A 6,886-nucleotide genomic window follows, 5' to 3' on the forward strand; every position below is an offset into this window, starting at 1 on the left:
GGAAACTCGATGTCGACCCCTAGTGTTTTTGAGTCAGGGATACAGAGGATCTGAGGCCCACTACATTCCAACCGAAAAATAGTTATTGGCTGTTAATGAAGGGTTTTTATCTTCATCAGAAGTGGTTGGTACTGAAGCACAGCTCCTCCTGGCACCGTGATTCCTGGTGCTGTGCTAGATGTTCAGAGTCCCCTCTACACATAGAAACATAGAATCATAGAATCATAGAATATCCCAAGTTGGAAGGGACTCATAAGGATCATTGAGTGCCATAACTATGTCCCTGGGAGCCTATTCTAGTGCTCAACAGCCCTCTCAGTGAAGAACCTCTTCCTGATATCCAACCTGAACCTCCCCTGTTGCAGCTTGACTCCGGTTCCTTGGGTTCTATTATTGGTCACTAAAGAGAATAGATCGGTGCCTGCCCCTCCACTCCCCCTCGTGAGGAAGCTGTAGGCTGCAATGAGGTCTCTTCTCAGCCTCCTCTTCTCCAGGCTGAACAGGCCCAGTGACCTCAGCCGCTCCTCATACATTGTCCCCTCTAGGCTCTTCACCATCTCTGTTGCCCTCCTCTGGACACTCTCCAATAGTTTCATGTCCTTTTTGTACTGTGGTGCCCACAACTGTACACAGTACTTGAGATGAAGCCACACCAGCACAGAGTAGAGCGGTACAATCACTTTCCTCGACCAACTAGCAATGCCATGCTTGATGCACCCCAGGATACCGTTCGCCCTCCTAGCTGCCAGGGCACACTGCTGGCTCATATTCAACTTGCTGTCAACCACAACCCCCGGATTCCTCTTTGCAGGGCTGCTCTCCAGCGTCTCATCGCCCCCAGTCTGTACATATAGCCAGGGTTGCCACATCCCAGGTGCAGGACCCAATACTTGCTCTTGTTAAACTTCATGCGGGTGGTGATTCTCCAGATCTCCAATCTGTCCAGATCTCTCTGCTAGGCCTTTCCACCCTCAACAGAGTCAACTACTCCTCCCAGTTTAGTATCATCAGCAAATTTGCTCAAAACACCTTCTAGTCCTACATCCAAATCGTTTATAAAAACATTGATTGAAGAGGACTGGCCCTAAAATGGTGACCCCACTGGTGACTGGATGCCAGCCTGATGTGGCCCCATTTACCATAACCCTTTGAGCCTGTTAGAAATGGCTCATTCTTCAAAATAGGATTAAATAAAAAAAATACGTTTTATTAAAAGAATAGAGGTAAGCAAACAGCGCTGGGTGCACCGGGAGTCTCCGCTCCACCAGGACGCTCACCAGTTACATCAAGTAGCTGATTTTTATGCTCCTAGACTAATACAGATTCATTACTACTTCTAAAAAAAAACAGGTTATTATAATTAGCTTCCGGGGTCCAGTCCCTCCTACTGGAGCATGCACATCAGTCTCCTCTGGGGGTCTCTAGGGGTCTTTCATGCTGAAGGCTCGTAGTCTTCCTCTCCGAGTTTTTTTCTCGTCCTTCCCCTTTGTACTCCCTTGGCACCGTATCAAGTTTATAGAACATTCCCTGCAGGTCTTGTCTCCCAGCCGTCCTTCAACTTCTTTTTTCTTCTTCTTAGTCTCTTGGCCACCTGGCCAGATATCAGAGGCCTGCATAGTATCCCATAACAGTCACTAGTTGTTATCAGTTGTTCTGAAACCCCCAGACATCAAAGACTTCATACAAACACAAATAGCTTTCTTATTGACACTTCACCAGTAATTAAAACATTCTTCACCAGCCATTCACAGGGACAGTCACACCTATAGCCGTGTTAAGTTAATCTCAAAGAAGACAGAAAAAAAGGCTGTAACTGTTAGAAATAGAAGTCCGGAATAACAAAAGCAAACAGGTTCATAAATTTGAGGAGTATTTTCTGAAGACTTGATAAATTGACTAGAATGAGGGGGAGACTGGGACACACTGCATCTGTGGTTCAAGAATTAAATTGCCAGTGCAGGGCCCAGAGGCAGACAGGACTGTTCTTTATGGACACGAATTGTTAAAACATTCCGAACAAGCCCTACCCATCAGCCAATTTCTCACCCATCGTATGATGTTTTTGTTTAGCTGGACATTTTGTCCAGTAGGATCCTATGGGAAACTGTGTCAAAAGCTTTACTGAAATCCAAAAAGATCACATCAGCTGGTTTCCCTTGATCAGTGAGATGGATGATCTTATCATAAAAGGAAATCAAGTTAGTCAAACAGGACCTACCCCTCGTGAACCCATGTTTGCTGGGACCAATGACTGCATTGTCCCCCAGGTGCGCTTCAATAACTTCATGGATCATCTTCTCCATAAGTTATCAGGCACTGACGTGAGACTGACAGGCCTGTAGCTGCTGGGGTCTTCTTTCTTGCCCTTCTTGAAAATTGGCCAAAAAACATTTGCCAGCTTCCAGTCTACTGGGACCTCTCCAGATTCCCAAGACCGTTGAAAAATAATTGAGAGAGGTCCTGTGATGATGTCAGCCAGCTCTCTAAGCATCCTGGGATGAATCTCATCCGGACCCATGGACTTGTATGGATCCAGGTGGAGCAGCAAATCCCGCACTCATGCAGGGTCGGTTGGAAGTTTGTCATTCCCACTGTCATGGTCTTCCAGCTCAGGGTACCCAGGGTCCCGAAGTCCATCATCATCGTTGAAGACGGAGGCAAAGAAGGCATTAAATGTCTCTGCTTTGCCTATATGCTTGTCTGTGAGAAGACCTTCCCCATCAAGTAGCAGACCTATGTTTTCTTTGGTTCTCCTTTTTCTGTTCACATATCTAAAAGAAACTATTTTATTGTGTCCCACAGACATGGCCAGCTTCAACTCTAGTTGGGCTTTGGCCACACGAATTTTCTCCCTACAAAGGCAAACAGCATCCCTGTATTCCTTCCTCGTCACCTGGACCTCTTTCCAGTAGCCGTACACTTTCTTTTTTCATCTTTTTTCGACATTTGATAAAGTTGCACAGCCATAGCAGTGATGGAAACAGAACTGGCTTCAGCATGCAACAATCCAACACCACACACCATCTTCTCTGACCTGAAAGACTGTTATAATAGATGGATCCCAAAGTCATGGACTAAACAAAGTGCACAATTAGACGATGGCCCATAAACTAAGGAAATGAAATTTGTATGTGTGGGTATATATATTATATATATATATATATATATATATATATATATACAGACAGGATTAGTAGTGATTAATTAGAATATATGGGAAAGTGTAGGACCCAAGCATGAAATAAATGGTATGGAATAAGGGGTGGATATTGTCCTGGTTTCAGCTATTTTTCCCTTTTTTGACTGGCCCGGAGGCTCCATGCGTTTATGGCATAGATTAGCTCAGGAGCTGGTACTTCAAAGATCTAAAAAGACTGGCATAGCTGCTAGGAGACAGAGGACATTAAACAGTTGTCTATCTTTCCTTGTCTCTCAGAGGACCCTTCTGTTGTGGTGTCTATGAGGGTCGAAGAAAAGCAGGTGCTGATCATTATCTCAAGAGTGCACTGGCAGAAAAATCTCAACAGCCGAGACTCTCTGATTACTATCCATAAGCTGATTTGTCGACTGGCAAGTCAAGGAGTGATCAGAAAGACTCACTTGCCCTTCAGTAGTGCCATATGGCCAGTGAGAAAGTCTAATGGCAAGTGGAGGCTAACAGTGGACTATCACGGCCTGAACGAAGTCACACCACTGCTGAGTGCTGCAGTGCCAGACATGCTAGAACTCCAGTACGAACTGGAATCAAAGGCAGCCAAGTGGTACGCCACAATTGATATCGCTAATGCATTTTTCTCCATCCCTTTGGCAGCAGAGTGCTGGCCACAGTTTGCTTTCACTTGGAGGGGAGTCCAATACACCTGGAACCAACTGCACCAGAGGTGGAAACAGCCCTACCATTTGCCATGAACTAATCCAGACTGCACTGGAACATGGGGAAGCTCCTGAACACCTGCAATACTTTGATATCATCATTGTGTGGGACAACAAAGAGGAAGTTTTTGAGAAGGGGAAGAAAATATTCCAAATCCTTCTGAAGCCTGGTTTTGCCATAAAACAAAATAAAGTCAAAGGACCTGCACGAGAGGTCCAGTTTTTAGGAATAAAATGGCAAGATGGATGTCGTCAAATCCCAATGGTTGTGATCAACAACATAACAGCTATGTCTCCACCAACTAGCAAAAAAGAAACACAAACTTTCCTAGGTATCGTGGGGGTTTGGAGAATGCACATTCCAAATTACAGTCTGATTGTAAGCCTGCTCTATCAAGTGACCCATAGGAAGAACATTTTCAAATGAGGCCCCAAGCAATGACAAGCCTTTGAACAAATGAAACAGGATATAGCTCATGCAGCAGCCATTGTGCCAGTCCGAGCAGGACAATATGTAAAGGGCTGTTCTCCTTTCCCCTTCACCAAGACAGGGATGCCTTCTTTGTAAACTCTTTGCCTTTGAGAGGAAAGCTCTTTGCCTATTTCCTGTGAGGAATACTGGCATAGCATTTTGCTAGCACTTTTATCATATATTAGCACTGTTGCACTAACTGTGTTTATCAACGGCTATTCCATATCTATTATATCTGTCGCCTTATTAAGTATGTTCCACTTTCTGAAACTTTCTCAGTGAAAGTCCTTAGAAGGGTTCTGAAACATGCAAACATTGTACTCTAAGTCCCCTTTAATGTGACAATGCCATATGAGCATAAGAAATTTAATATATTGCCAGGTTCCTGCTTTGCTCTTGTAAGATGACTAAAACTTTCCATGCAATCTGAAGACTATACTAACAGCACCCAGTAACTTTGGCTTAAAGAAAAAATATTTTTTTAATCTCTTTGGGAGCCACACAAGACACATTGGCCTTTCTCTAATTCCTCTATGCCTACACTCTTTTTCACAGCTGAAAAACAGAACCCAACATATCCCCAAATCCAAGAGACCCTTTGTCCTGGTTTTAGCTAGGACAGAGTTAATTTTCCTCCTAGTAGCTGGTAGGGTGCTATGTTTTGGATTTAGGTTGAGAATAATGTTGATAATACACTGATGTTTTAATTGTTGAAGAGCAGTGCTTACACCAAGCCAAGGATTTTTCAGCTTCTCTCTCTGTCCTGCCAACAGGCAGGCTGGGGGTGCAGCAGGAGCTGGGAGGGGACAGATCCAGAACAGCTGACGCAAAGTGGCCAAAGAAGTATTCCATACCATCTGACGTCATGCTAAACAATATATAGGGGTGGCTAGCCAGGGGGAGGAGGGCCGGACTGCTCGGGGTTAGTCTGGGCATCGGTCAGCAGGTGGTGAGCAATTGCGTTGTGCATCGCTTGATTTGTACACATTATTAGTAGTAGTACTATTATCATTATCATTGTTATTAGTATTATTGTTATCATTATTTTCCTGTCTTAATAAACTTTCTTTATCTCAAATCACAGGCTTCACTTTCCCATTTCTCTCCCCCATCCCAGAGAGGGAGGGGGAGGGGGAGCGAACAGCTGTGTGGTGTTTAGCTGCCGGCCGGGTTAAACCACAACACCCTAACAAGACTATTACTACTAAGAAATGAAAGAAAGGTAAGAGCCCTCAAAAGTTTCTATCTTTCCAAATCACTTGGGAACTGCTAAGACTGACTGTATCCCCTGACTGTAATCACTGATATTTCACTATGGATGGCAGGATGTTAACAAAAAAACAGAGGAACAAAGGATCAACTTCTGCTTGAAAATTATATGAATAATGTTAACTAACATAAGGAGTCTAATGTAGTTTGGCTGGACCACATAAAAGAGTTTAATTCAGTCTCACATTCAGAGAGAACACAGGCACCACTGAATAATGTCATATTTAATGTAAGATTTACAGAATTAAGGTACGATTTTATCTCATCGACGACCTTGATGAAGGAATAGTGTCTGCCCTCAGCAAGTACACTAATGACACAAAGCTGGGAGGAGTGGCTGACACGCCAGAAGGCTGTGCTGCCATTCAGCAAGACCTAGACAGGCTAGAGAGGTGGGTAGGAAGAAACCAAATGAGGTTTACCAAGAGCAAGTGTAGAGTCCTGCACCTGGGAAGGAACAACCGGATGTATCAGTACAGGCTGGAGGACGACCTGCTGGAGAGGAGCTCTGAGGAGAAGGACCTGGGGGTTCTGGTGGACGACAGGTTGACCATGAGCCAGCAGTGTGCCCTCGTGGCCAAGAGGGCCAATGGGATCCTGGCGTGCATTAAAAGGAGTGTGGCCAGCAGGTCAAGGGAGGTGATCCTCCCCCTCTACTCTGCCCTGGTCAGGCCCCACCTGGAGTACTGTGTCCAGTTCTGGGCTCCCCAGTACAAAAAAGACAGGGATCTTCTGGAGAGAGTCCAGCAGAGGGCCACAAAGATGATACGGGGCCTGGAGCATCTTCCTTATGAGGAAAGGCTGAGAGACCTGGGTCTGTTCAGCCTGGAGAAGAGAAGACTGAGAGGGAATCTCATCCATGTGTATAAATACCTGAGGTGTGGGAGACATAGGGATTTGGCCAACCTCTTTTCAGTGGTTTGCTGTGGACATCCTTTCCAATTTAAATGAAATCAGTGTGAAAGCAGAATCACGGTAAATTATTCAGTGTGGACATGTCTTTATCAGAGGAGTGCTTTGTAGTGTTGTGGTGCTAAAAATGAGAAATAATCTGTATATGGGATGTGCTAAGTAGCACAGTGCTCTGCAGTATGGAGAACTAGAGAAACACCTAGCAGTGCAAGGTGCCAGCTTGAGTCTAGTAATGTGTACCATGAAATAGCTGGGCATTAAACACTGCAAGAGATGGTGCAGTAAATTGTGTAAGAGTGATAGAGAGCCCTGTGGAACAGAGACTGGGGAATATGACAGATACATTATTAGTGTGTGGTT

The sequence above is a fragment of the Aythya fuligula genome, chromosome W (assembly GCF_009819795.1).
Source record: "Aythya fuligula isolate bAytFul2 chromosome W, bAytFul2.pri, whole genome shotgun sequence".
Lineage (NCBI taxonomy): Eukaryota > Metazoa > Chordata > Aves > Anseriformes > Anatidae > Aythya > Aythya fuligula.